Source organism: Schistocerca americana, chromosome 8, assembly GCF_021461395.2.
Source record: "Schistocerca americana isolate TAMUIC-IGC-003095 chromosome 8, iqSchAmer2.1, whole genome shotgun sequence".
Lineage (NCBI taxonomy): Eukaryota > Metazoa > Arthropoda > Insecta > Orthoptera > Acrididae > Schistocerca > Schistocerca americana.
Genome location: NC_060126.1, coordinates 94,817,179 through 94,840,255, shown reverse-complemented (window position 1 = coordinate 94,840,255; position 23,077 = coordinate 94,817,179). Strand labels below are relative to the sequence as shown.

The 23,077-nt window shown below is 50.3% G+C and overlaps 45 non-coding genes across 45 annotated transcripts; 18 read left to right on the top strand and 27 right to left on the bottom strand.

Moving 5' to 3' along the window:
* Positions 1-113: 113 nt before the first annotated feature.
* Positions 114-185, top strand: Trnam-cau. Its single transcript has one exon. It is a non-coding gene; the product is annotated as a tRNA-Met (tRNA).
* A 245-nt stretch (positions 186-430) lies between these two features.
* Positions 431-502, bottom strand: Trnad-guc. The gene has a single exon. It is a non-coding gene; the product is annotated as a tRNA-Asp (tRNA).
* Positions 503-609: 107 nt separating this feature from the next.
* Trnad-guc lies at positions 610-681 on the bottom strand. The gene has a single exon. It is a non-coding gene; the product is annotated as a tRNA-Asp (tRNA).
* A 107-nt stretch (positions 682-788) lies between these two features.
* Positions 789-880, bottom strand: Trnai-uau. The gene is given in 2 exon segments: positions 789-824; positions 843-880. It is a non-coding gene; the product is annotated as a tRNA-Ile (tRNA).
* Positions 881-1,258: 378 nt separating this feature from the next.
* Positions 1,259-1,331, top strand: Trnar-acg. The gene has a single exon. It is a non-coding gene; the product is annotated as a tRNA-Arg (tRNA).
* Positions 1,332-1,618: 287 nt separating this feature from the next.
* Positions 1,619-1,690, top strand: Trnam-cau. The gene has a single exon. It is a non-coding gene; the product is annotated as a tRNA-Met (tRNA).
* A 245-nt stretch (positions 1,691-1,935) lies between these two features.
* Positions 1,936-2,007, bottom strand: Trnad-guc. The gene has a single exon. It is a non-coding gene; the product is annotated as a tRNA-Asp (tRNA).
* A 107-nt stretch (positions 2,008-2,114) lies between these two features.
* Trnad-guc lies at positions 2,115-2,186 on the bottom strand. Its single transcript has one exon. It is a non-coding gene; the product is annotated as a tRNA-Asp (tRNA).
* Positions 2,187-2,293: 107 nt separating this feature from the next.
* Positions 2,294-2,385, bottom strand: Trnai-uau. Its single transcript is given in 2 exon segments — positions 2,294-2,329; positions 2,348-2,385. It is a non-coding gene; the product is annotated as a tRNA-Ile (tRNA).
* Positions 2,386-2,763: 378 nt separating this feature from the next.
* On the top strand, positions 2,764-2,836 carry Trnar-acg. Its single transcript has one exon. It is a non-coding gene; the product is annotated as a tRNA-Arg (tRNA).
* Positions 2,837-3,123: 287 nt separating this feature from the next.
* Trnam-cau lies at positions 3,124-3,195 on the top strand. Its single transcript has one exon. It is a non-coding gene; the product is annotated as a tRNA-Met (tRNA).
* A 245-nt stretch (positions 3,196-3,440) lies between these two features.
* On the bottom strand, positions 3,441-3,512 carry Trnad-guc. The gene has a single exon. It is a non-coding gene; the product is annotated as a tRNA-Asp (tRNA).
* A 107-nt stretch (positions 3,513-3,619) lies between these two features.
* Trnad-guc lies at positions 3,620-3,691 on the bottom strand. Its single transcript has one exon. It is a non-coding gene; the product is annotated as a tRNA-Asp (tRNA).
* A 107-nt stretch (positions 3,692-3,798) lies between these two features.
* Positions 3,799-3,890, bottom strand: Trnai-uau. Its single transcript is given in 2 exon segments — positions 3,799-3,834; positions 3,853-3,890. It is a non-coding gene; the product is annotated as a tRNA-Ile (tRNA).
* A 378-nt stretch (positions 3,891-4,268) lies between these two features.
* On the top strand, positions 4,269-4,341 carry Trnar-acg. The gene has a single exon. It is a non-coding gene; the product is annotated as a tRNA-Arg (tRNA).
* A 287-nt stretch (positions 4,342-4,628) lies between these two features.
* Trnam-cau lies at positions 4,629-4,700 on the top strand. The gene has a single exon. It is a non-coding gene; the product is annotated as a tRNA-Met (tRNA).
* A 245-nt stretch (positions 4,701-4,945) lies between these two features.
* Trnad-guc lies at positions 4,946-5,017 on the bottom strand. Its single transcript has one exon. It is a non-coding gene; the product is annotated as a tRNA-Asp (tRNA).
* Positions 5,018-5,124: 107 nt separating this feature from the next.
* Positions 5,125-5,196, bottom strand: Trnad-guc. Its single transcript has one exon. It is a non-coding gene; the product is annotated as a tRNA-Asp (tRNA).
* A 107-nt stretch (positions 5,197-5,303) lies between these two features.
* On the bottom strand, positions 5,304-5,395 carry Trnai-uau. The gene is given in 2 exon segments: positions 5,304-5,339; positions 5,358-5,395. It is a non-coding gene; the product is annotated as a tRNA-Ile (tRNA).
* Positions 5,396-5,773: 378 nt separating this feature from the next.
* On the top strand, positions 5,774-5,846 carry Trnar-acg. The gene has a single exon. It is a non-coding gene; the product is annotated as a tRNA-Arg (tRNA).
* Positions 5,847-6,133: 287 nt separating this feature from the next.
* On the top strand, positions 6,134-6,205 carry Trnam-cau. Its single transcript has one exon. It is a non-coding gene; the product is annotated as a tRNA-Met (tRNA).
* A 245-nt stretch (positions 6,206-6,450) lies between these two features.
* Trnad-guc lies at positions 6,451-6,522 on the bottom strand. The gene has a single exon. It is a non-coding gene; the product is annotated as a tRNA-Asp (tRNA).
* Positions 6,523-6,629: 107 nt separating this feature from the next.
* Trnad-guc lies at positions 6,630-6,701 on the bottom strand. The gene has a single exon. It is a non-coding gene; the product is annotated as a tRNA-Asp (tRNA).
* A 107-nt stretch (positions 6,702-6,808) lies between these two features.
* On the bottom strand, positions 6,809-6,900 carry Trnai-uau. The gene is given in 2 exon segments: positions 6,809-6,844; positions 6,863-6,900. It is a non-coding gene; the product is annotated as a tRNA-Ile (tRNA).
* Positions 6,901-7,278: 378 nt separating this feature from the next.
* On the top strand, positions 7,279-7,351 carry Trnar-acg. The gene has a single exon. It is a non-coding gene; the product is annotated as a tRNA-Arg (tRNA).
* Positions 7,352-7,638: 287 nt separating this feature from the next.
* Trnam-cau lies at positions 7,639-7,710 on the top strand. The gene has a single exon. It is a non-coding gene; the product is annotated as a tRNA-Met (tRNA).
* Positions 7,711-7,955: 245 nt separating this feature from the next.
* Trnad-guc lies at positions 7,956-8,027 on the bottom strand. Its single transcript has one exon. It is a non-coding gene; the product is annotated as a tRNA-Asp (tRNA).
* A 107-nt stretch (positions 8,028-8,134) lies between these two features.
* Trnad-guc lies at positions 8,135-8,206 on the bottom strand. Its single transcript has one exon. It is a non-coding gene; the product is annotated as a tRNA-Asp (tRNA).
* Positions 8,207-8,313: 107 nt separating this feature from the next.
* Positions 8,314-8,405, bottom strand: Trnai-uau. The gene is given in 2 exon segments: positions 8,314-8,349; positions 8,368-8,405. It is a non-coding gene; the product is annotated as a tRNA-Ile (tRNA).
* A 378-nt stretch (positions 8,406-8,783) lies between these two features.
* On the top strand, positions 8,784-8,856 carry Trnar-acg. Its single transcript has one exon. It is a non-coding gene; the product is annotated as a tRNA-Arg (tRNA).
* Positions 8,857-9,143: 287 nt separating this feature from the next.
* Trnam-cau lies at positions 9,144-9,215 on the top strand. The gene has a single exon. It is a non-coding gene; the product is annotated as a tRNA-Met (tRNA).
* A 245-nt stretch (positions 9,216-9,460) lies between these two features.
* On the bottom strand, positions 9,461-9,532 carry Trnad-guc. Its single transcript has one exon. It is a non-coding gene; the product is annotated as a tRNA-Asp (tRNA).
* A 107-nt stretch (positions 9,533-9,639) lies between these two features.
* Trnad-guc lies at positions 9,640-9,711 on the bottom strand. Its single transcript has one exon. It is a non-coding gene; the product is annotated as a tRNA-Asp (tRNA).
* A 107-nt stretch (positions 9,712-9,818) lies between these two features.
* Trnai-uau lies at positions 9,819-9,910 on the bottom strand. Its single transcript is given in 2 exon segments — positions 9,819-9,854; positions 9,873-9,910. It is a non-coding gene; the product is annotated as a tRNA-Ile (tRNA).
* A 378-nt stretch (positions 9,911-10,288) lies between these two features.
* Positions 10,289-10,361, top strand: Trnar-acg. Its single transcript has one exon. It is a non-coding gene; the product is annotated as a tRNA-Arg (tRNA).
* Positions 10,362-10,948: 587 nt separating this feature from the next.
* Positions 10,949-11,020, top strand: Trnam-cau. Its single transcript has one exon. It is a non-coding gene; the product is annotated as a tRNA-Met (tRNA).
* Positions 11,021-11,265: 245 nt separating this feature from the next.
* On the bottom strand, positions 11,266-11,337 carry Trnad-guc. The gene has a single exon. It is a non-coding gene; the product is annotated as a tRNA-Asp (tRNA).
* A 107-nt stretch (positions 11,338-11,444) lies between these two features.
* Positions 11,445-11,516, bottom strand: Trnad-guc. The gene has a single exon. It is a non-coding gene; the product is annotated as a tRNA-Asp (tRNA).
* A 107-nt stretch (positions 11,517-11,623) lies between these two features.
* Trnai-uau lies at positions 11,624-11,715 on the bottom strand. Its single transcript is given in 2 exon segments — positions 11,624-11,659; positions 11,678-11,715. It is a non-coding gene; the product is annotated as a tRNA-Ile (tRNA).
* A 378-nt stretch (positions 11,716-12,093) lies between these two features.
* On the top strand, positions 12,094-12,166 carry Trnar-acg. The gene has a single exon. It is a non-coding gene; the product is annotated as a tRNA-Arg (tRNA).
* A 584-nt stretch (positions 12,167-12,750) lies between these two features.
* Trnam-cau lies at positions 12,751-12,822 on the top strand. Its single transcript has one exon. It is a non-coding gene; the product is annotated as a tRNA-Met (tRNA).
* Positions 12,823-13,067: 245 nt separating this feature from the next.
* Trnad-guc lies at positions 13,068-13,139 on the bottom strand. The gene has a single exon. It is a non-coding gene; the product is annotated as a tRNA-Asp (tRNA).
* A 107-nt stretch (positions 13,140-13,246) lies between these two features.
* On the bottom strand, positions 13,247-13,318 carry Trnad-guc. The gene has a single exon. It is a non-coding gene; the product is annotated as a tRNA-Asp (tRNA).
* Positions 13,319-13,425: 107 nt separating this feature from the next.
* Trnai-uau lies at positions 13,426-13,517 on the bottom strand. The gene is given in 2 exon segments: positions 13,426-13,461; positions 13,480-13,517. It is a non-coding gene; the product is annotated as a tRNA-Ile (tRNA).
* A 378-nt stretch (positions 13,518-13,895) lies between these two features.
* Positions 13,896-13,968, top strand: Trnar-acg. The gene has a single exon. It is a non-coding gene; the product is annotated as a tRNA-Arg (tRNA).
* The last annotated feature ends 9,109 nt before the right edge of the window (positions 13,969-23,077 follow it).

Genomic DNA, 23,077 nt, shown 5'->3' with positions numbered 1-23,077 from the left:
GCTGAGAGCTGTAGGAGATGATACGCAATTAAATACAGGCGTGTGAAAGCGACGCAGACAACACTTTCCAAGTGTCCCACGTCACGTGGCGAAGAGCGGGCGCAAGCCTAGCCAGCAGAGTGGCGCAGTGGAAGCGTGCTGGGCCCATAACCCAGAGGTCCGTGGATCGAAACCACGCTCTGCTAAAATTATTTATTTTGCGGACTGCGTCGAGCTCGATTATTACGCCCACAGCGTGGGCTGGGGTGCTTTGACTCAGCGTTAACAGCAAACCCCGTAATTCTGAAGTGTGAAGAATGCGAGAACCACTTCCTAAGATGTAGCATTTTTTAAGATTTCGCGCCAACTACACTCCACGATCGCAAAGTTAATGCTCTTACGACCCCCATACGGGCAACACTCGAACAGGTTTGTGAGATAAAAATCGCACCTCCCCGGCGGGGAATCGAACCCCGGTCTCCCGCGTGACAGGCGGGGATACTAACCACTATACTACCGAGGATGCGCTGTAGGCAGGTGCCCTTGTGCGAGAGATATGGTGCTAGTAGCCGCAAACGTCCTACACTAAGTTCGGCGAGTGATAGAGCAGCAATTAAAAATCGGATGTGCCTCCCCGGCGGGGAATCGAATCCCGGTCTCCCGCGTGACAGGCGGGGATACTAACCACTATACTACCGAGGAAGACGCAGCTAGCGTCTCGAATGCACAATTATGTTACTCAAATAGCTGATACATCTCAAACCTAGCCTCCTGTTGCTGTCAGAGACAGCTGCTATGAAATAAAAGTATGCCCCAGGTGAGGCTCGAACTCACAACCCCGGCATTGCTCACGGCTACTGCCTTATAAGTACCGTGCGCTAACCAATTGCGCCACTGGGGCTACAACACGGCGCTCTCAGTTAGCGGTATTCACTTTGCTGCAAACCAGTGGTGGCCACAGAAACATACGATCGCCACCTGATGCCATACTGCGACTTTGGCACCTGACTACCAATGCTTCGTGCTATTCTTGTTTCATATGCTACGCTTACATGCATATCAACCGGCTCTCGTCGTCGAGAAAACGCGGGAAAACGCGCGCCTTGCCTTCTGCTACCTGTCGAACAGCGAGAGCAGATGCGTGGCAAGCTCTAAGCTCTGCAGGCGCACTGCGGCCACGCAGCTGCACGAAAGGTACCTTCCTTGGGAGCTTGCTCAGCCATGGAGAACACGTTTCTTAGCGAATTGCACTTGTCTCGTAGAAAGAAGTGCTGCCATTGGCCCTGTGGCGCAACGGATAACGCGTCTGACTACGGATCAGAAGATTCCAGGTTCGAATCCTGGCAGGGTCGGCATTTTGTTAGTTGCCGACGCGTAGCTGGGCAGTGGATTTCGTATGTCGCCGCATCGTGGAGTGCTTTGTTGCTCCTGTGCATCTCGCAGCTGCATGTCGAGTCGATCGTGGTAAATATCGCTGCCTGCAAGCGTCAGCGTAGCGTCAGTCGAGCAAAGTCGAGACAAGTCAAGCTGAGAGCTGTAGGAGATGATACGCAATTAAATACAGGCGTGTGAAAGCGACGCAGACAACACTTTCCAAGTGTCCCACGTCACGTGGCGAAGAGCGGGCGCAAGCCTAGCCAGCAGAGTGGCGCAGTGGAAGCGTGCTGGGCCCATAACCCAGAGGTCCGTGGATCGAAACCACGCTCTGCTAAAATTATTTATTTTGCGGACTGCGTCGAGCTCGATTATTACGCCCACAGCGTGGGCTGGGGTGCTTTGACTCAGCGTTAACAGCAAACCCCGTAATTCTGAAGTGTGAAGAATGCGAGAACCACTTCCTAAGATGTAGCATTTTTTAAGATTTCGCGCCAACTACACTCCACGATCGCAAAGTTAATGCTCTTACGACCCCCATACGGGCAACACTCGAACAGGTTTGTGAGATAAAAATCGCACCTCCCCGGCGGGGAATCGAACCCCGGTCTCCCGCGTGACAGGCGGGGATACTAACCACTATACTACCGAGGATGCGCTGTAGGCAGGTGCCCTTGTGCGAGAGATATGGTGCTAGTAGCCGCAAACGTCCTACACTAAGTTCGGCGAGTGATAGAGCAGCAATTAAAAATCGGATGTGCCTCCCCGGCGGGGAATCGAATCCCGGTCTCCCGCGTGACAGGCGGGGATACTAACCACTATACTACCGAGGAAGACGCAGCTAGCGTCTCGAATGCACAATTATGTTACTCAAATAGCTGATACATCTCAAACCTAGCCTCCTGTTGCTGTCAGAGACAGCTGCTATGAAATAAAAGTATGCCCCAGGTGAGGCTCGAACTCACAACCCCGGCATTGCTCACGGCTACTGCCTTATAAGTACCGTGCGCTAACCAATTGCGCCACTGGGGCTACAACACGGCGCTCTCAGTTAGCGGTATTCACTTTGCTGCAAACCAGTGGTGGCCACAGAAACATACGATCGCCACCTGATGCCATACTGCGACTTTGGCACCTGACTACCAATGCTTCGTGCTATTCTTGTTTCATATGCTACGCTTACATGCATATCAACCGGCTCTCGTCGTCGAGAAAACGCGGGAAAACGCGCGCCTTGCCTTCTGCTACCTGTCGAACAGCGAGAGCAGATGCGTGGCAAGCTCTAAGCTCTGCAGGCGCACTGCGGCCACGCAGCTGCACGAAAGGTACCTTCCTTGGGAGCTTGCTCAGCCATGGAGAACACGTTTCTTAGCGAATTGCACTTGTCTCGTAGAAAGAAGTGCTGCCATTGGCCCTGTGGCGCAACGGATAACGCGTCTGACTACGGATCAGAAGATTCCAGGTTCGAATCCTGGCAGGGTCAGCATTTTGTTAGTTGCCGACGCGTAGCTGGGCAGTGGATTTCGTATGTCGCCGCATCGTGGAGTGCTTTGTTGCTCCTGTGCATCTCGCAGCTGCATGTCGAGTCGATCGTGGTAAATATCGCTGCCTGCAAGCGTCAGCGTAGCGTCAGTCGAGCAAAGTCGAGACAAGTCAAGCTGAGAGCTGTAGGAGATGATACGCAATTAAATACAGGCGTGTGAAAGCGACGCAGACAACACTTTCCAAGTGTCCCACGTCACGTGGCGAAGAGCGGGCGCAAGCCTAGCCAGCAGAGTGGCGCAGTGGAAGCGTGCTGGGCCCATAACCCAGAGGTCCGTGGATCGAAACCACGCTCTGCTAAAATTATTTATTTTGCGGACTGCGTCGAGCTCGATTATTACGCCCACAGCGTGGGCTGGGGTGCTTTGACTCAGCGTTAACAGCAAACCCCGTAATTCTGAAGTGTGAAGAATGCGAGAACCACTTCCTAAGATGTAGCATTTTTTAAGATTTCGCGCCAACTACACTCCACGATCGCAAAGTTAATGCTCTTACGACCCCCATACGGGCAACACTCGAACAGGTTTGTGAGATAAAAATCGCACCTCCCCGGCGGGGAATCGAACCCCGGTCTCCCGCGTGACAGGCGGGGATACTAACCACTATACTACCGAGGATGCGCTGTAGACAGGTGCCCTTGTGCGAGAGATATGGTGCTAGTAGCCGCAAACGTCCTACACTAAGTTCGGCGAGTGATAGAGCAGCAATTAAAAATCGGATGTGCCTCCCCGGCGGGGAATCGAACCCCGGTCTCCCGCGTGACAGGCGGGGATACTAACCACTATACTACCGAGGAAGACGCAGCTAGCGTCTCGAATGCACAATTATGTTACTCAAATAGCTGATACATCTCAAACCTAGCCTCCTGTTGCTGTCAGAGACAGCTGCTATGAAATAAAAGTATGCCCCAGGTGAGGCTCGAACTCACAACCCCGGCATTGCTCACGGCTACTGCCTTATAAGTACCGTGCGCTAACCAATTGCGCCACTGGGGCTACAACACGGCGCTCTCAGTTAGCGGTATTCACTTTGCTGCAAACCAGTGGTGGCCACAGAAACATACGATCGCCACCTGATGCCATACTGCGACTTTGGCACCTGACTACCAATGCTTCGTGCTATTCTTGTTTCATATGCTACGCTTACATGCATATCAACCGGCTCTCGTCGTCGAGAAAACGCGGGAAAACGCGCGCCTTGCCTTCTGCTACCTGTCGAACAGCGAGAGCAGATGCGTGGCAAGCTCTAAGCTCTGCAGGCGCACTGCGGCCACGCAGCTGCACGAAAGGTACCTTCCTTGGGAGCTTGCTCAGCCATGGAGAACACGTTTCTTAGCGAATTGCACTTGTCTCGTAGAAAGAAGTGCTGCCATTGGCCCTGTGGCGCAACGGATAACGCGTCTGACTACGGATCAGAAGATTCCAGGTTCGAATCCTGGCAGGGTCGGCATTTTGTTAGTTGCCGACGCGTAGCTGGGCAGTGGATTTCGTATGTCGCCGCATCGTGGAGTGCTTTGTTGCTCCTGTGCATCTCGCAGCTGCATGTCGAGTCGATCGTGGTAAATATCGCTGCCTGCAAGCGTCAGCGTAGCGTCAGTCGAGCAAAGTCGAGACAAGTCAAGCTGAGAGCTGTAGGAGATGATACGCAATTAAATACAGGCGTGTGAAAGCGACGCAGACAACACTTTCCAAGTGTCCCACGTCACGTGGCGAAGAGCGGGCGCAAGCCTAGCCAGCAGAGTGGCGCAGTGGAAGCGTGCTGGGCCCATAACCCAGAGGTCCGTGGATCGAAACCACGCTCTGCTAAAATTATTTATTTTGCGGACTGCGTCGAGCTCGATTATTACGCCCACAGCGTGGGCTGGGGTGCTTTGACTCAGCGTTAACAGCAAACCCCGTAATTCTGAAGTGTGAAGAATGCGAGAACCACTTCCTAAGATGTAGCATTTTTTAAGATTTCGCGCCAACTACACTCCACGATCGCAAAGTTAATGCTCTTACGACCCCCATACGGGCAACACTCGAACAGGTTTGTGAGATAAAAATCGCACCTCCCCGGCGGGGAATCGAACCCCGGTCTCCCGCGTGACAGGCGGGGATACTAACCACTATACTACCGAGGATGCGCTGTAGGCAGGTGCCCTTGTGCGAGAGATATGGTGCTAGTAGCCGCAAACGTCCTACACTAAGTTCGGCGAGTGATAGAGCAGCAATTAAAAATCGGATGTGCCTCCCCGGCGGGGAATCGAATCCCGGTCTCCCGCGTGACAGGCGGGGATACTAACCACTATACTACCGAGGAAGACGCAGCTAGCGTCTCGAATGCACAATTATGTTACTCAAATAGCTGATACATCTCAAACCTAGCCTCCTGTTGCTGTCAGAGACAGCTGCTATGAAATAAAAGTATGCCCCAGGTGAGGCTCGAACTCACAACCCCGGCATTGCTCACGGCTACTGCCTTATAAGTACCGTGCGCTAACCAATTGCGCCACTGGGGCTACAACACGGCGCTCTCAGTTAGCGGTATTCACTTTGCTGCAAACCAGTGGTGGCCACAGAAACATACGATCGCCACCTGATGCCATACTGCGACCTTGGCACCTGACTACCAATGCTTCGTGCTATTCTTGTTTCATATGCTACGCTTACATGCATATCAACCGGCTCTCGTCGTCGAGAAAACGCGGGAAAACGCGCGCCTTGCCTTCTGCTACCTGTCGAACAGCGAGAGCAGATGCGTGGCAAGCTCTAAGCTCTGCAGGCGCACTGCGGCCACGCAGCTGCACGAAAGGTACCTTCCTTGGGAGCTTGCTCAGCCATGGAGAACACGTTTCTTAGCGAATTGCACTTGTCTCGTAGAAAGAAGTGCTGCCATTGGCCCTGTGGCGCAACGGATAACGCGTCTGACTACGGATCAGAAGATTCCAGGTTCGAATCCTGGCAGGGTCGGCATTTTGTTAGTTGCCGACGCGTAGCTGGGCAGTGGATTTCGTATGTCGCCGCATCGTGGAGTGCTTTGTTGCTCCTGTGCATCTCGCAGCTGCATGTCGAGTCGATCGTGGTAAATATCGCTGCCTGCAAGCGTCAGCGTAGCGTCAGTCGAGCAAAGTCGAGACAAGTCAAGCTGAGAGCTGTAGGAGATGATACGCAATTAAATACAGGCGTGTGAAAGCGACGCAGACAACACTTTCCAAGTGTCCCACGTCACGTGGCGAAGAGCGGGCGCAAGCCTAGCCAGCAGAGTGGCGCAGTGGAAGCGTGCTGGGCCCATAACCCAGAGGTCCGTGGATCGAAACCACGCTCTGCTAAAATTATTTATTTTGCGGACTGCGTCGAGCTCGATTATTACGCCCACAGCGTGGGCTGGGGTGCTTTGACTCAGCGTTAACAGCAAACCCCGTAATTCTGAAGTGTGAAGAATGCGAGAACCACTTCCTAAGATGTAGCATTTTTTAAGATTTCGCGCCAACTACACTCCACGATCGCAAAGTTAATGCTCTTACGACCCCCATACGGGCAACACTCGAACAGGTTTGTGAGATAAAAATCGCACCTCCCCGGCGGGGAATCGAACCCCGGTCTCCCGCGTGACAGGCGGGGATACTAACCACTATACTACCGAGGATGCGCTGTAGACAGGTGCCCTTGTGCGAGAGATATGGTGCTAGTAGCCGCAAACGTCCTACACTAAGTTCGGCGAGTGATAGAGCAGCAATTAAAAATCGGATGTGCCTCCCCGGCGGGGAATCGAACCCCGGTCTCCCGCGTGACAGGCGGGGATACTAACCACTATACTACCGAGGAAGACGCAGCTAGCGTCTCGAATGCACAATTATGTTACTCAAATAGCTGATACATCTCAAACCTAGCCTCCTGTTGCTGTCAGAGACAGCTGCTATGAAATAAAAGTATGCCCCAGGTGAGGCTCGAACTCACAACCCCGGCATTGCTCACGGCTACTGCCTTATAAGTACCGTGCGCTAACCAATTGCGCCACTGGGGCTACAACACGGCGCTCTCAGTTAGCGGTATTCACTTTGCTGCAAACCAGTGGTGGCCACAGAAACATACGATCGCCACCTGATGCCATACTGCGACTTTGGCACCTGACTACCAATGCTTCGTGCTATTCTTGTTTCATATGCTACGCTTACATGCATATCAACCGGCTCTCGTCGTCGAGAAAACGCGGGAAAACGCGCGCCTTGCCTTCTGCTACCTGTCGAACAGCGAGAGCAGATGCGTGGCAAGCTCTAAGCTCTGCAGGCGCACTGCGGCCACGCAGCTGCACGAAAGGTACCTTCCTTGGGAGCTTGCTCAGCCATGGAGAACACGTTTCTTAGCGAATTGCACTTGTCTCGTAGAAAGAAGTGCTGCCATTGGCCCTGTGGCGCAACGGATAACGCGTCTGACTACGGATCAGAAGATTCCAGGTTCGAATCCTGGCAGGGTCGGCATTTTGTTAGTTGCCGACGCGTAGCTGGGCAGTGGATTTCGTATGTCGCCGCATCGTGGAGTGCTTTGTTGCTCCTGTGCATCTCGCAGCTGCATGTCGAGTCGATCGTGGTAAATATCGCTGCCTGCAAGCGTCAGCGTAGCGTCAGTCGAGCAAAGTCGAGACAAGTCAAGCTGAGAGCTGTAGGAGATGATACGCAATTAAATACAGGCGTGTGAAAGCGACGCAGACAACACTTTCCAAGTGTCCCACGTCACGTGGCGAAGAGCGGGCGCAAGCCTAGCCAGCAGAGTGGCGCAGTGGAAGCGTGCTGGGCCCATAACCCAGAGGTCCGTGGATCGAAACCACGCTCTGCTAAAATTATTTATTTTGCGGACTGCGTCGAGCTCGATTATTACGCCCACAGCGTGGGCTGGGGTGCTTTGACTCAGCGTTAACAGCAAACCCCGTAATTCTGAAGTGTGAAGAATGCGAGAACCACTTCCTAAGATGTAGCATTTTTTAAGATTTCGCGCCAACTACACTCCACGATCGCAAAGTTAATGCTCTTACGACCCCCATACGGGCAACACTCGAACAGGTTTGTGAGATAAAAATCGCACCTCCCCGGCGGGGAATCGAACCCCGGTCTCCCGCGTGACAGGCGGGGATACTAACCACTATACTACCGAGGATGCGCTGTAGGCAGGTGCCCTTGTGCGAGAGATATGGTGCTAGTAGCCGCAAACGTCCTACACTAAGTTCGGCGAGTGATAGAGCAGCAATTAAAAATCGGATGTGCCTCCCCGGCGGGGAATCGAATCCCGGTCTCCCGCGTGACAGGCGGGGATACTAACCACTATACTACCGAGGAAGACGCAGCTAGCGTCTCGAATGCACAATTATGTTACTCAAATAGCTGATACATCTCAAACCTAGCCTCCTGTTGCTGTCAGAGACAGCTGCTATGAAATAAAAGTATGCCCCAGGTGAGGCTCGAACTCACAACCCCGGCATTGCTCACGGCTACTGCCTTATAAGTACCGTGCGCTAACCAATTGCGCCACTGGGGCTACAACACGGCGCTCTCAGTTAGCGGTATTCACTTTGCTGCAAACCAGTGGTGGCCACAGAAACATACGATCGCCACCTGATGCCATACTGCGACTTTGGCACCTGACTACCAATGCTTCGTGCTATTCTTGTTTCATATGCTACGCTTACATGCATATCAACCGGCTCTCGTCGTCGAGAAAACGCGGGAAAACGCGCGCCTTGCCTTCTGCTACCTGTCGAACAGCGAGAGCAGATGCGTGGCAAGCTCTAAGCTCTGCAGGCGCACTGCGGCCACGCAGCTGCACGAAAGGTACCTTCCTTGGGAGCTTGCTCAGCCATGGAGAACACGTTTCTTAGCGAATTGCACTTGTCTCGTAGAAAGAAGTGCTGCCATTGGCCCTGTGGCGCAACGGATGACGCGTCTGACTACGGATCAGAAGATTCCAGGTTCGAATCCTGGCAGGGTCGGCATTTTGTTAGTTGCCGACGCGTAGCTGGGCAGTGGATTTCGTATGTCGCCGCATCGTGGAGTGCTTTGTTGCTCCTGTGCATCTCGCAGCTGCATGTCGAGTCGATCGTGGTAAATATCGCTGCCTGCAAGCGTCAGCGTAGCGTCAGTCGAGCAAAGTCGAGACAAGTCAAGCTGAGAGCTGTAGGAGATGATACGCAATTAAATACAGGCGTGTGAAAGCGACGCAGACAACACTTTCCAAGTGTCCCACGTCACGTGGCGAAGAGCGGGCGCAAGCCTAGCCAGCAGAGTGGCGCAGTGGAAGCGTGCTGGGCCCATAACCCAGAGGTCCGTGGATCGAAACCACGCTCTGCTAAAATTATTTATTTTGCGGACTGCGTCGAGCTCGATTATTACGCCCACAGCGTGGGCTGGGGTGCTTTGACTCAGCGTTAACAGCAAACCCCGTAATTCTGAAGTGTGAAGAATGCGAGAACCACTTCCTAAGATGTAGCATTTTTTAAGATTTCGCGCCAACTACACTCCACGATCGCAAAGTTAATGCTCTTACGACCCCCATACGGGCAACACTCGAACAGGTTTGTGAGATAAAAATCGCACCTCCCCGGCGGGGAATCGAACCCCGGTCTCCCGCGTGACAGGCGGGGATACTAACCACTATACTACCGAGGATGCGCTGTAGGCAGGTGCCCTTGTGCGAGAGATATGGTGCTAGTAGCCGCAAACGTCCTACACTAAGTTCGGCGAGTGATAGAGCAGCAATTAAAAATCGGATGTGCCTCCCCGGCGGGGAATCGAATCCCGGTCTCCCGCGTGACAGGCGGGGATACTAACCACTATACTACCGAGGAAGACGCAGCTAGCGTCTCGAATGCACAATTATGTTACTCAAATAGCTGATACATCTCAAACCTAGCCTCCTGTTGCTGTCAGAGACAGCTGCTATGAAATAAAAGTATGCCCCAGGTGAGGCTCGAACTCACAACCCCGGCATTGCTCACGGCTACTGCCTTATAAGTACCGTGCGCTAACCAATTGCGCCACTGGGGCTACAACACGGCGCTCTCAGTTAGCGGTATTCACTTTGCTGCAAACCAGTGGTGGCCACAGAAACATACGATCGCCACCTGATGCCATACTGCGACTTTGGCACCTGACTACCAATGCTTCGTGCTATTCTTGTTTCATATGCTACGCTTACATGCATATCAACCGGCTCTCGTCGTCGAGAAAACGCGGGAAAACGCGCGCCTTGCCTTCTGCTACCTGTCGAACAGCGAGAGCAGATGCGTGGCAAGCTCTAAGCTCTGCAGGCGCACTGCGGCCACGCAGCTGCACGAAAGGTACCTTCCTTGGGAGCTTGCTCAGCCATGGAGAACACGTTTCTTAGCGAATTGCACTTGTCTCGTAGAAAGAAGTGCTGCCATTGGCCCTGTGGCGCAACGGATGACGCGTCTGACTACGGATCAGAAGATTCCAGGTTCGAATCCTGGCAGGGTCGGCATTTTGTTAGTTGCCGACGCGTAGCTGGGCAGTGGATTTCGTATGTCGCCGCATCGTGGAGTGCTTTGTTGCTCCTGTGCATCTCGCAGCTGCATGTCGAGTCGATCGTGGTAAATATCGCTGCCTGCAAGCGCAAAAAACGCCGGTACGGGACTACAAGTCCCTCCGCCACACCTTCACCTGCCCATGTTAGGCAAAATTTTTCTGCCTGACTCATGTAGTACTATCACCGTGAGAGGGTGGTACGGGACTGCAAGTCCCACCGCCACACCTCCAAAGTGAATTGCAGTGACGCAGTCATTGCCCTGTGGAAATTTACTGCCTCACCAACACAGTTAGACCGCAATAGGCCGGTGATGCTGTATTGTAACATATCACCCCGGACTACAAGTCCATTAAAAAAAAAAAAAAAAAAAAAAAAAAAAAAAAAGCGTCAGCGTAGCGTCAGTCGAGCAAAGTCGAGACAAGTCAAGCTGAGAGCTGTAGGAGATGATACGCAATTAAATACAGGCGTGTGAAAGCGACGCAGACAACACTTTCCAAGTGTCCCACGTCACGTGGCGAAGAGCGGGCGCAAGCCTAGCCAGCAGAGTGGCGCAGTGGAAGCGTGCTGGGCCCATAACCCAGAGGTCCGTGGATCGAAACCACGCTCTGCTAAAATTATTTATTTTGCGGACTGCGTCGAGCTCGATTATTACGCCCACAGCGTGGGCTGGGGTGCTTTGACTCAGCGTTAACAGCAAACCCCGTAATTCTGAAGTGTGAAGAATGCGAGAACCACTTCCTAAGATGTAGCATTTTTTAAGATTTCGCGCCAACTACACTCCACGATCGCAAAGTTAATGCTCTTACGACCCCCATACGGGCAACACTCGAACAGGTTTGTGAGATAAAAATCGCACCTCCCCGGCGGGGAATCGAACCCCGGTCTCCCGCGTGACAGGCGGGGATACTAACCACTATACTACCGAGGATGCGCTGTAGGCAGGTGCCCTTGTGCGAGAGATATGGTGCTAGTAGCCGCAAACGTCCTACACTAAGTTCGGCGAGTGATAGAGCAGCAATTAAAAATCGGATGTGCCTCCCCGGCGGGGAATCGAATCCCGGTCTCCCGCGTGACAGGCGGGGATACTAACCACTATACTACCGAGGAAGACGCAGCTAGCGTCTCGAATGCACAATTATGTTACTCAAATAGCTGATACATCTCAAACCTAGCCTCCTGTTGCTGTCAGAGACAGCTGCTATGAAATAAAAGTATGCCCCAGGTGAGGCTCGAACTCACAACCCCGGCATTGCTCACGGCTACTGCCTTATAAGTACCGTGCGCTAACCAATTGCGCCACTGGGGCTACAACACGGCGCTCTCAGTTAGCGGTATTCACTTTGCTGCAAACCAGTGGTGGCCATAGAAACATACGATCGCCACCTGATGCCATACTGCGACTTTGGCACCTGACTACCAATGCTTCGTGCTATTCTTGTTTCATATGCTACGCTTACATGCATATCAACCGGCTCTCGTCGTCGAGAAAACGCGGGAAAACGCGCGCCTTGCCTTCTGCTACCTGTCGAACAGCGAGAGCAGATGCGTGGCAAGCTCTAAGCTCTGCAGGCGCACTGCGGCCACGCAGCTGCACGAAAGGTACCTTCCTTGGGAGCTTGCTCAGCCATGGAGAACACGTTTCTTAGCGAATTGCACTTGTCTCGTAGAAAGAAGTGCTGCCATTGGCCCTGTGGCGCAACGGATGACGCGTCTGACTACGGATCAGAAGATTCCAGGTTCGAATCCTGGCAGGGTCGGCATTTTGTTAGTTGCCGACGCGTAGCTGGGCAGTGGATTTCGTATGTCGCCGCATCGTGGAGTGCTTTGTTGCTCCTGTGCATCTCGCAGCTGCATGTCGAGTCGATCGTGGTAAATATCGCTGCCTGCAAGCGCAAAAAACGCCGGTACGGGACTACAAGTCCCTCCGCCACACCTTCACCTGCCCATGTTAGGCAAAATTTTTCTGCCTGACTCATGTAGTACTATCACCGTGAGAGGGTGGTACGGGACTGCAAGTCCCACCGCCACACCTCCAAAGTGAATTGCAGTGACGTAGTCATTGCCCTGTGGAAATTTACTGCCTCACCAACACAGTTAGACCGCAATAGGCCGGTGATGCTGTATTGTAACATATCACCCCGGACTACAAGTCCATTAAAAAAAAAAAAAAAAAAAAAAAAAAAAAAGCGTCAGCGTAGCGTCAGTCGAGCAAAGTCGAGACAAGTCAAGCTGAGAGCTGTAGGAGATGATACGCAATTAAATACAGGCGTGTGAAAGCGACGCAGACAACACTTTCCAAGTGTCCCACGTCACGTGGCGAAGAGCGGGCGCAAGCCTAGCCAGCAGAGTGGCGCAGTGGAAGCGTGCTGGGCCCATAACCCAGAGGTCCGTGGATCGAAACCACGCTCTGCTAAAATTATTTATTTTGCGGACTGCGTCGAGCTCGATTATTACGCCCACAGCGTGGGCTGGGGTGCTTTGACTCAGCGTTAACAGCAAACCCCGTAATTCTGAAGTGTGAAGAATGCGAGAACCACTTCCTAAGATGTAGCATTTTTTAAGATTTCGCGCCAACTACACTCCACGATCGCAAAGTTAATGCTCTTACGACCCCCATACGGGCAACACTCGAACAGGTTTGTGAGATAAAAATCGCACCTCCCCGGCGGGGAATCGAACCCCGGTCTCCCGCGTGACAGGCGGGGATACTAACCACTATACTACCGAGGATGCGCTGTAGGCAGGTGCCCTTGTGCGAGAGATATGGTGCTAGTAGCCGCAAACGTCCTACACTAAGTTCGGCGAGTGATAGAGCAGCAATTAAAAATCGGATGTGCCTCCCCGGCGGGGAATCGAATCCCGGTCTCCCGCGTGACAGGCGGGGATACTAACCACTATACTACCGAGGAAGACGCAGCTAGCGTCTCGAATGCACAATTATGTTACTCAAATAGCTGATACATCTCAAACCTAGCCTCCTGTTGCTGTCAGAGACAGCTGCTATGAAATAAAAGTATGCCCCAGGTGAGGCTCGAACTCACAACCCCGGCATTGCTCACGGCTACTGCCTTATAAGTACCGTGCGCTAACCAATTGCGCCACTGGGGCTACAACACGGCGCTCTCAGTTAGCGGTATTCACTTTGCTGCAAACCAGTGGTGGCCATAGAAACATACGATCGCCACCTGATGCCATACTGCGACTTTGGCACCTGACTACCAATGCTTCGTGCTATTCTTGTTTCATATGCTACGCTTACATGCATATCAACCGGCTCTCGTCGTCGAGAAAACGCGGGAAAACGCGCGCCTTGCCTTCTGCTACCTGTCGAACAGCGAGAGCAGATGCGTGGCAAGCTCTAAGCTCTGCAGGCGCACTGCGGCCACGCAGCTGCACGAAAGGTACCTTCCTTGGGAGCTTGCTCAGCCATGGAGAACACGTTTCTTAGCGAATTGCACTTGTCTCGTAGAAAGAAGTGCTGCCATTGGCCCTGTGGCGCAACGGATAACGCGTCTGACTACGGATCAGAAGATTCCAGGTTCGAATCCTGGCAGGGTCGGCATTTTGTTAGTTGCCGACGCGTAGCTGGGCAGTGGATTTCGTATGTCGCCGCATCGTGGAGTGCTTTGTTGCTCCTGTGCATCTCGCAGCTGCATGTCGAGTCGATCGTGGTAAATATCGCTGCCTGCAAGCGTCAGCGTAGCGTCAGTCGAGCAAAGTCGAGACAAGTCAAGCTGAGAGCTGTAGGAGATGATACGCAATTAAATACAGGCGTGAGAAAGCGACGCAGACAACACTTTCCAAGTGTCCCCCCATACGGGCAACACTCGAACAGGTTTGTGAGATAAAAATCGCACCTCCCCGGCGGGGAATCGAACTCCTGTCTCCCGCGTGACAGGCGGGGATACTAACCACTATACTACCAAGGAAGACGCAGCTAACGTCTCGAATGCACAATTATGTTACTCAAATAGCTGATACATCTTAAACCTAGCCTCCTGTTGCTTGCAGAGACAGCTGCTAAGAATTAGATGTATGCCCCAGGTGAGGCCTTTTTTTATTTTTTTATTTTATTTTATTTTATTTTTTTTTTTTTTTTGATGGACCTCCCAACTCCCCTGATAGCCCGGCATTCCGCTCTCCAATTACGCCTTCTTCGGGGATCTTCTTTAGCTATAAAATAAAACGTAGCTTCTTCGAAACAGAAGAGATGAAGTTATTCACTGTCCATTCAGTCAGAAGCGGAAACCGCTCGGTACAGGCGCCTTGTGCGTCGACGTCCTGTGGAAAACGTTGATCTTCAAGTTGAACTGATAATATCGGAGAGAATGAATGCCTGCGAGGAAAATATCTTGTGTATGTTCACCGCAAGCGACGCATCGGAGGAAAACTAAAATCCTCTGGAAGTGAATGTGCACGCCTATAAGGACAGCGAATCAGTCGCTTTGCGCCTACACTCCATAAAATAAAAGTAAAATAATGACAGGGAATCAGGCGCTTTGCACCTAGACTCAATAAAATAAAGAATAAAATTTGAAAAAAAGAATAAAAAATCAAATACTACCTGAGTAGTCCTCACAGTCATAGGGATGGAACACCCTTCACGCGTTCCATGATATTATGCTCAAAAATGTTTCGTGGCGGCCAATAAAATTATTAATGGAAACATTGAGAAAAATAAAAGTATCGATGCACACGTCAAAGGAGTGAGTAGTCACTCGACCTTTACGAACTGTCTGTCGGATAAGGAGAGGGAGAACACAAGTCTCTCGGACGTGTTAAAAATAAAATAAAAATTCTCCTTTCTTAAAAACCAAACAATCTCGGTGGCAGCGTCGTGCGCTACGCATCCGTGGTTGGACGCCGATGTCGGAGGAACCAGATGGTGAAAATAAGGAATAAAAACATAAAGAAATCTCTTAATGACAGCGAAACTCAAACACACACGAACACAGGCTAAAACTTTGTGAAACATTCGTCGGAATTGCCACGTTGCAGTCCTGCACAAGCGTAAGCATCGTACTTCTTCAATTATTCACTCTTCCTGTAGCATTCAATTTGCATTAAGTATGTTTTCGTACTCGGAGACAATTCAAAACACAGAAGGAAATAAAGGTTGCAGCAGTGAAGTGTATATTTCAACAGTTTGTCGTGGGCAAATGCGAGTGCAACTTGCAGAAAATTGGCAAAGATTTTGTGGTAGTCTTTCCTGGTTTTAGTGAGGTCATGTTGCGTGGACAAATAAACCAGATAGGCATAGCCGTCCGTAGGCCGCAAATGCAGGAGGGCGAACACAGTGTGAGCCACGATCCATGCAGCGGCGGCACGCTTCGTAGGCGGGTATGGGTTGAAGTCCGGAATCAAAGCCGTGTCCGCAGAGAAACTGGCAGCGCTGGTGCGGTTGATAAGTGCGAGCATCCTGGCGGCAATGTTCCAGGTCGACTGTGACCTCAGGCACACGGAACGATGTTCTAAGGTGTCGTCTTGTCGACAGTCTTCACACAAGCTCTATGGAAATAAGTGGATGCGGCTCAGCTTTTCGTTGGTGGGGAGAATTCTGTCAATCACTTGGTACCAAAAGCTGCTGACGTCCGCTGACAGGAAGGGAGCGTGAACGTGAGCCCACGCCGTCCTCCACGCAGATCGCGGGTAGCGCGCCTCCATCTTATTGCCGACTGGCCGTCCTCTTAGACCCTGGTAGACACCTTTCACAGTCCGTGTTCGATGGTCGAGGACGTCGGCGGCGAGATAACTTTTCTGAATGAAGTATTCTCGAACATAACGCAGCTGAAACGGTATTGTAGTCGGGTCGAGAGGTGCTGCTTCAGATAGAGGACGATGAATAGCGAACAGAACAGCTGTGGGGCTCGACGGATCCTGTTCAATGGTGACGCTCGTCCGATGAAGGAGCAACGCTGCGGTTTTCATAGCAAAATGAATGAGGCCGAGTCCACCCTGTTCGCGCGGCAAAGTACATGTGTCGTAAGACACCTTGAAAATATGTCCCCGCCACAATAGCCAATAGACTGCCTGTGTTATGGCTCTGCCCAAATTCTTGGGTACCTGAAATAACTGGGCGAGGTACCAGGCTTTGCTGAGCAAGAAAACATTTATTAAAAGCACCCGCTGTGTTAATGCTAGGGTGCGAGTAGCAACAGGCTAGCCAGAGCTCGTATGCCATTTAAGACAATACGCCAGTTGTAGGTCGCAGTCTGTAGCAGATTGGCTTGAACACCCAAAATTTTGTGCTCCCGTTTCACTGTAAACCATGGTCGTTTGAAGCCCCGTGACGCCGCATAAATGGGCAGAAAGACCGTCTTACGGGGATTGATGCTCGCACCGGATGCACGTTCATACTGGGTGAGAAGAGCACGGATATTGTCGAAGTCGGTGGCCGAGGACACCAAGAGGCCAAGGTCATCGGCATAAGCGCGACAAACGTGCTTCTCATTCCCAATACGTATTCCCCTGCAAGCATTGTGCAAATTACGCAACAAAGGATCTAAGGAAATCGCGTAAAGCGCCATTGACAGAGGGCACCCTTGTTTGACAGAACAGCGGAGTGGTACAGGTTCCGAATAAAATCCATTGATGCTAATCCGTGAGGTTAAAAATCATGGTGATAAACTTTACACCGAAACCAAATTTCCGTAGCACTCGCCGGAGATAGAGGTGGCTAACTCTGTCAAATGCCATTGCAAAATCGATGGATAAAATGTCAAAAGGAATCCTACTCGTCGAAGCATAGGCAATGGCATCTCGGTATGTCGACACAGCACCATAGATAGTGCGTTTCGGCACTGCACAGTATTGAAAGGGACTAATCAGTTTTTCCATGACCAGCTTCAAGCGAGAGGAGACACATTTGGTGAAGAGTTTATAATCACTTTTAAGAAGGGTGATCGGTCTAAGATTGCACAGTTTCCCGGTGACTGGAACCTTTGGAGCCAAGACCACAATACCTTCCAGGAAGGACGCAGGGACATCCACGCCATTTAAAATTTCATTAAAAACATCAGTCAGGGCCGAGCCAAACAAGTGCCAAAAATGCATATAAAATTCCGGTGGCAACCCATCAGCGCCCGGTGATTTATTCTGGGAACAGAGGTTTAAGACATCACGCACATCCTCCACGGTAAATTTTTCTGTGAGGCGACAGCGATCCGCTACGGATAAGACGTATGGAACGTCGTGGAGAAGCTCGGAAATCGCGGCAGCATCCGCGTATTTTTCACTGAAAAGTTTGACGAAGTGACGGTGGGCCTCGGCAATAATTGCCGCCTGGCTATGAAGCCGCGCACCGTCAGCTGATTCCAGCTCTGTGACGTAACGTCGCTTCGCGCGCCGGCGTTCGCGCAGCTGATGAAACACGGAAGGCGCTTCATCAGCAAGCGCCCCGGGGCCCGGCTCCGTACGACAGATCCGCGCAACGATTCCCTTTTCAAGTCCAGAAGACGGTGTTTCATACGCCGAATTGTCGCCATCCGAAGAGCGGGATTATTTGTGTGCAGGTGGATGGCATCATTTAAACAGCTTTCGTAAAATTGCAATGTAGATCGCTCCCAGTGAGCAACATTCTGACCGAACTCCAGGATGGCCTTGCGTAATGCCGGCTTAACCCACCAGGACAAAGTGGAGGCATATAGACCGCGATATTTCAGCACTCTCTGCCACACACGCACGATAACCGGCGCAAAATGTGCGTGTGAGAGATGTCGCACATTAAACTTCCATAATCGACTTGCGCGGGGTTTAATCGCCAATAGAGAATGAAAGCGGCAGACATACGCACAATGATCGGAAAAAATCACGGGGTGAACAGAGGATTCCATAAGAAAGTGCTGTTTATCACGAGAAACATAAATTCTATCGAGCCGACTCCTACCCGTGGGGTAAAAGAAAGTAAATCCCACGTCCCGCGGGTCTAAATAACACCACGAGTCAATTAAATTCATCTCCGTAACGAGCGTCTGTAATTCTAGGCCCTTATACGGCCGTGGCTCCTGATCTCTATCTTCCAGAACGCAGTTAAAATCGCCGCCCATGACTACAGGCAGGCGGGGGCCCCGTAAAAGGTGACAAATGTCGCTACTATAAAAAACACGACGATGCGGCTGCCCGTCAGCACCAGAAGGGGCGTACACGTTAATATATCGTACGTTGTTGATCGTGCAAGCTACACCTCGACCGTTAGGAATTGTAGCGACATTACTATAATCATGATCAACACGAATTAAAATGGCAGTACCACAATTACACTCGATATCAAAGTTCACGAGTACTTGATAGCCCGGAATTGAATGTAGTAGATCTATCACAACCTCCTGCAAAAACACTACGTCAGCAGCAACGTAATTTAAAAAAACCGACAAAACTTGCAAACTTCAGCGGTGACTCTAATTTATTACGATTAATAGTAGCAACGATAGATGGTGGGCGTGCTACCATAGACTACAGGGAAAAACGAATAAAACAAATTAGACGGCGGGAGGGGACCCACCCTCCTCCTCCATATTATCTGCCCAGTCAGAACGTGCAGACGGTGCAGCCGAAGCAGGCGGTTCTTGTGTGGGAGGTGCAGACTCGGAATCCTGCGAAGGGGGGCGCGTGCGCCGCTGGGGGGTGTCGTCCGCCTTACGCTTAACCGAAAGTTGGGCCGGGTTCGATGCCGGAGACGTCGTAGTGTCCATTGCTAGATTTACATCAGAGTGGTGCAACATTTCCTTTAACTGCCGTACAACCTGTTCCCGCCTGCCTTCCGACACACTTGTCGAAGGCGCTGGCTGACTGCTCGCCACAGAACGCTGTGGACGACGCCCCGTCGCAACCGACGGCCGAGATTCGACTACGGGGCGTGGCAAGGGCTTGTGCGCCGGCTTTTGCACAGATTTTTGCTTTTGTTTTGACTTCGGACGTGGAACCTGCTTCCATTCCGGAGACGGGCTGCGTTCTCCGCGAGAAAAGGGCCGTTTTTCTAAAATCCGTGAGGTACTGGCACTGCGGAAGCGGTCAGTATTGCCACGCCTCTCCGAAACACTTTCACGCCTTGGCTTTGGTTCCTGTGAGGCAGGGACCCCGTCCGGAACACCTTGAAGTACGGAATTAGATGGTGACGAATCCACAACAGCAACAGGGGGGGGGGGGGGGGGGGGGTAACCACCTGAACGGGTTCTGATCCGGTCCGCTCCGGAATTTCAGGCACAGCCGGAGGCGGAAGCAATACAGTAGCTACGGGAACTGACTGAGAAGGTACGGACATGGTTTGAACAGAATCAAGACAGGTTGCAGTGGCATCGGTATCCATCGCGACCGCATCAACTAACGGCGTTTCCGTTTCCGCGGAACGTGCCGGTGAACGGGGAACACCTAACAAAACGGCCGCGTACGACGCGTCGTCATCTTGCTCACAGGGCGGCAGCTGCACAGGGTGCCTACGCCGAGGGCAATTTTGCCGAAAATGGTCTGTGGCATTACAATAGGAGCAGGTTTGCGGCTGACCACTATACGAAATAAAAACCCGGTGGCCGGCCATAACCAAAAACGAAGGAACGTGCTTCCGCACAATCATTGTGACACTACGGATACCGTTCTCAACTTGATAGATATAAGCGGATGACCACTTTTTTTTCGTAATCGACAAAACTGTGCCTTAAGGCATAAGGCTACGAGCTATTGTCTCATTTCTAGTTCCAAACGGAAGATTGAATACTCGAACATTTCGGATACCAAACCAGCATTCGACAGAGTCACATTGAAAGGTCTCTGTTGGATTCCTTTCATATTTAATTTCTTAAATCTGTTGTCATTTATGGAGTAAATTCCTCTCCTAAATTTACTGTGGCGTTTCTGACTATCTGGGAGGAGACTGAGTAGTGGAACGTGTTACTTTTACACATAAACAAGAACGATCTGTCACACTACTACACTTTAAAACACAGTTTATATGTAATTCATGTCACACAGTCTCATACGGAACCTACATCCGCTTTCTTTTATATACTGTATATGATAAGATACTGTCATCCCCCTTCCCTTCTGTGTGAGAGTATGAATGAGCAAATGTATTTGTAGTTGCATGCTTGAGGGTAGCAGACAAGTCTGTCTGCTAGAGAACAGTAGGACCAACGTCGGAACAGGTAGCTACGCTTCCTAAAAGCAAAGAGGTTGCTATCCTTAGTATGGTTCTGTCCGTCCGTTGTCATGTTGGTATAGGAAGCTGCCCCTCTGGCCAGTTCCGTCTGTCTTTGTGAGCCACCCTCAGGAAGCACGCTCGGCAGTAGGCGGTTGCTGTGGGACCGTGGCGAGCGTCTGAAGTGGTAGGATCCCCGGCTAAGCGCGTGTCTGCTAAGTCCGTAGAACAATGGATTTCTTAAGTTCAGCCTAACTGAAAACTTAATACCTTGATTTCAGATTTAGCTCTAAAATATCTAATGCTATCTTAAATTGCAGCGGAGTGTAATTCTCGTGTGAAGTTCAGATTATTTTGCGGTAGTTGCTTTGTCATTACTTTGTGAGTAAAGTGGAACCACGTGTTGATCAGTAACTCTAACTAAGTTCATCAATCTTAAATGTGAATGCTTGTGTGATTATAACGTCTCGTCTTGACAATATTTTACAATATAGCAACTTTTCTTTATGCTTTTCTTTATGTTCAACCCACGTGGAGTGTACTTTGCGAGACCAGTACCACGTGCTTATATAACTGTTTGACCCATCAGGTTAATAGTAAGACGTTAGTAACCAGTTCAAGGTTTTTCTTTTGTCAATTGCTTTTCGATCGAATTTATTTTAATTATCAAAATTACTGTGGAGTTATACGCTTTCTGTAAACCAAGTTGACCACGTGGAGCATGTGGTGTAATCATCAAAGTAGCCTTCAGCTATTCTTTTTGGGAAGATTTCACAAAGAGTTAATATGAATTTAGTATACCAGTGTGTGGTAATTACATGATGGACAGGATTGTGTTACGAACGTAATTTCTTTGGGTGAAAACTGAATCTGTTGGTTGTGGTTAATTTCTTCTTGCTTATGTTTCAACGTTCTTTGGGTGTTGTTTTGTGAATGCAGGGTTGTATGCAGTCTCCCAATCTTGGCTCCATATTTGATGTGTTCCGTAAGATTAAAATCTCACATTTTTACAATCCTTAAACAAGGCACCAGCTCAGTTATAACTCACGTATAATATGCTGAAATTTCAATGAACAATCTTAAAATAAATTTCCATATATAAACTGATTTCTTTCTTTTTATTTAAATTCTCCTTTTTATATATAGATATATTACCGGTTGTTGTATGACTGTAAAAGATTATAATCAATGTTAGTCTGATTGGTAATGTGGTAAACCTAGACTAGTTACCTGGTGAAACAGTTGCGGAGTAATGCACGGTTAACTTCTCCCCAGACAGCTCACAGCTTTTAACCCGCTTTTATTCTACTATTAGCACCCGATTTCAGCATAGCAAATTCTTGTGGCAATATTACACATGGCGACCCTGTTCTGTGATTCCGCTAGACTCTGGAATCTCTGAGACGTTAGATTGCAAGCGTTGTATAATCTTAATTTTTTTTCCCTACAGCGCTCAAACAACTTCTGCGTTGTTTCTGAGGAGACTTTCTAAAGATTCACTGCGTTGTTGAGCGGCGTTGTGTTGTTTGTCTTGTTGTTCTGTTTTCTATATTTGTGTGTTTTGTATGCGTGTGTGGTTTTTTTTCTCGCTTGTAAATTCCACTGTTTCGATCAAAGACAAAAATTTGTTTTGCGTGTGAAAAAGTGAGTACTAGGTTGGGTACCTTTCGTGTAACTGTCGAAATTTTTGGGGGATACATTTACTGTGATTAGTGTGTTGCGTACTGGGTATAAATTGAACTAATGCAGATACGTAACCAAACTAAAAGTTAGCGGTCCGACAACTTAAGCAACATGGACCAAGGGGATAATTTGATTTCGAATGTTAACGCGTCGGGCGGTTCCGAAAATGCAATGGGAAATACTTCAGACGAAATGCAGAACAGCACGAACGGGCTCACATCAGAGCCACAAATTAATTTGCCTCCAACTAACCAAATTGATTTGGCAGAACTCATGAAAGCCTTATTGAAACAAAATAAAGAATCATCCGAAAAATCGATCCGAGAGCTAGGCGAACAAATAGACAAAAAACTAATCCAGCAGACAAATAAAGTCGACAAGTCGATGCAGAGAGTGTCCGATGATATCTCACAAAGAATAAACAATTTGGCAAGTGAAATAAAAAGTGATATTATGAAAGAATTAGGCCGTACATTTGAACAAATCGATGACCGTCTGCAAGCCTTAGAACAGGGCAAGCGGAGTGGCGAGGCCGAATCTAAAGAAAGCGAAGAACGGCTACTTAGGAATTTCCAAGAGCTGAGGGAAGAATGCCAAAGGGAACACCAGCAGGTACTCTCGAGGGTCCAAGAGGTGGAAACGCATTGTCCCACGTCCGTTAGCAACACAATAGCGGACAACAGTTTAGCGGTCCACGCGTTGGAACAGCAAGTAGAACAATTGAAGCAGACTGGGGCGGAGGACAGGAGACAAATAGATGATAAGATTGCGGCATTAGCGGACATTGTAGGCACGATGAAGCTTACGGAAAGCGAGGACAATACTACACTGGTAGCGGGCGCAGAGACCGAAGAAG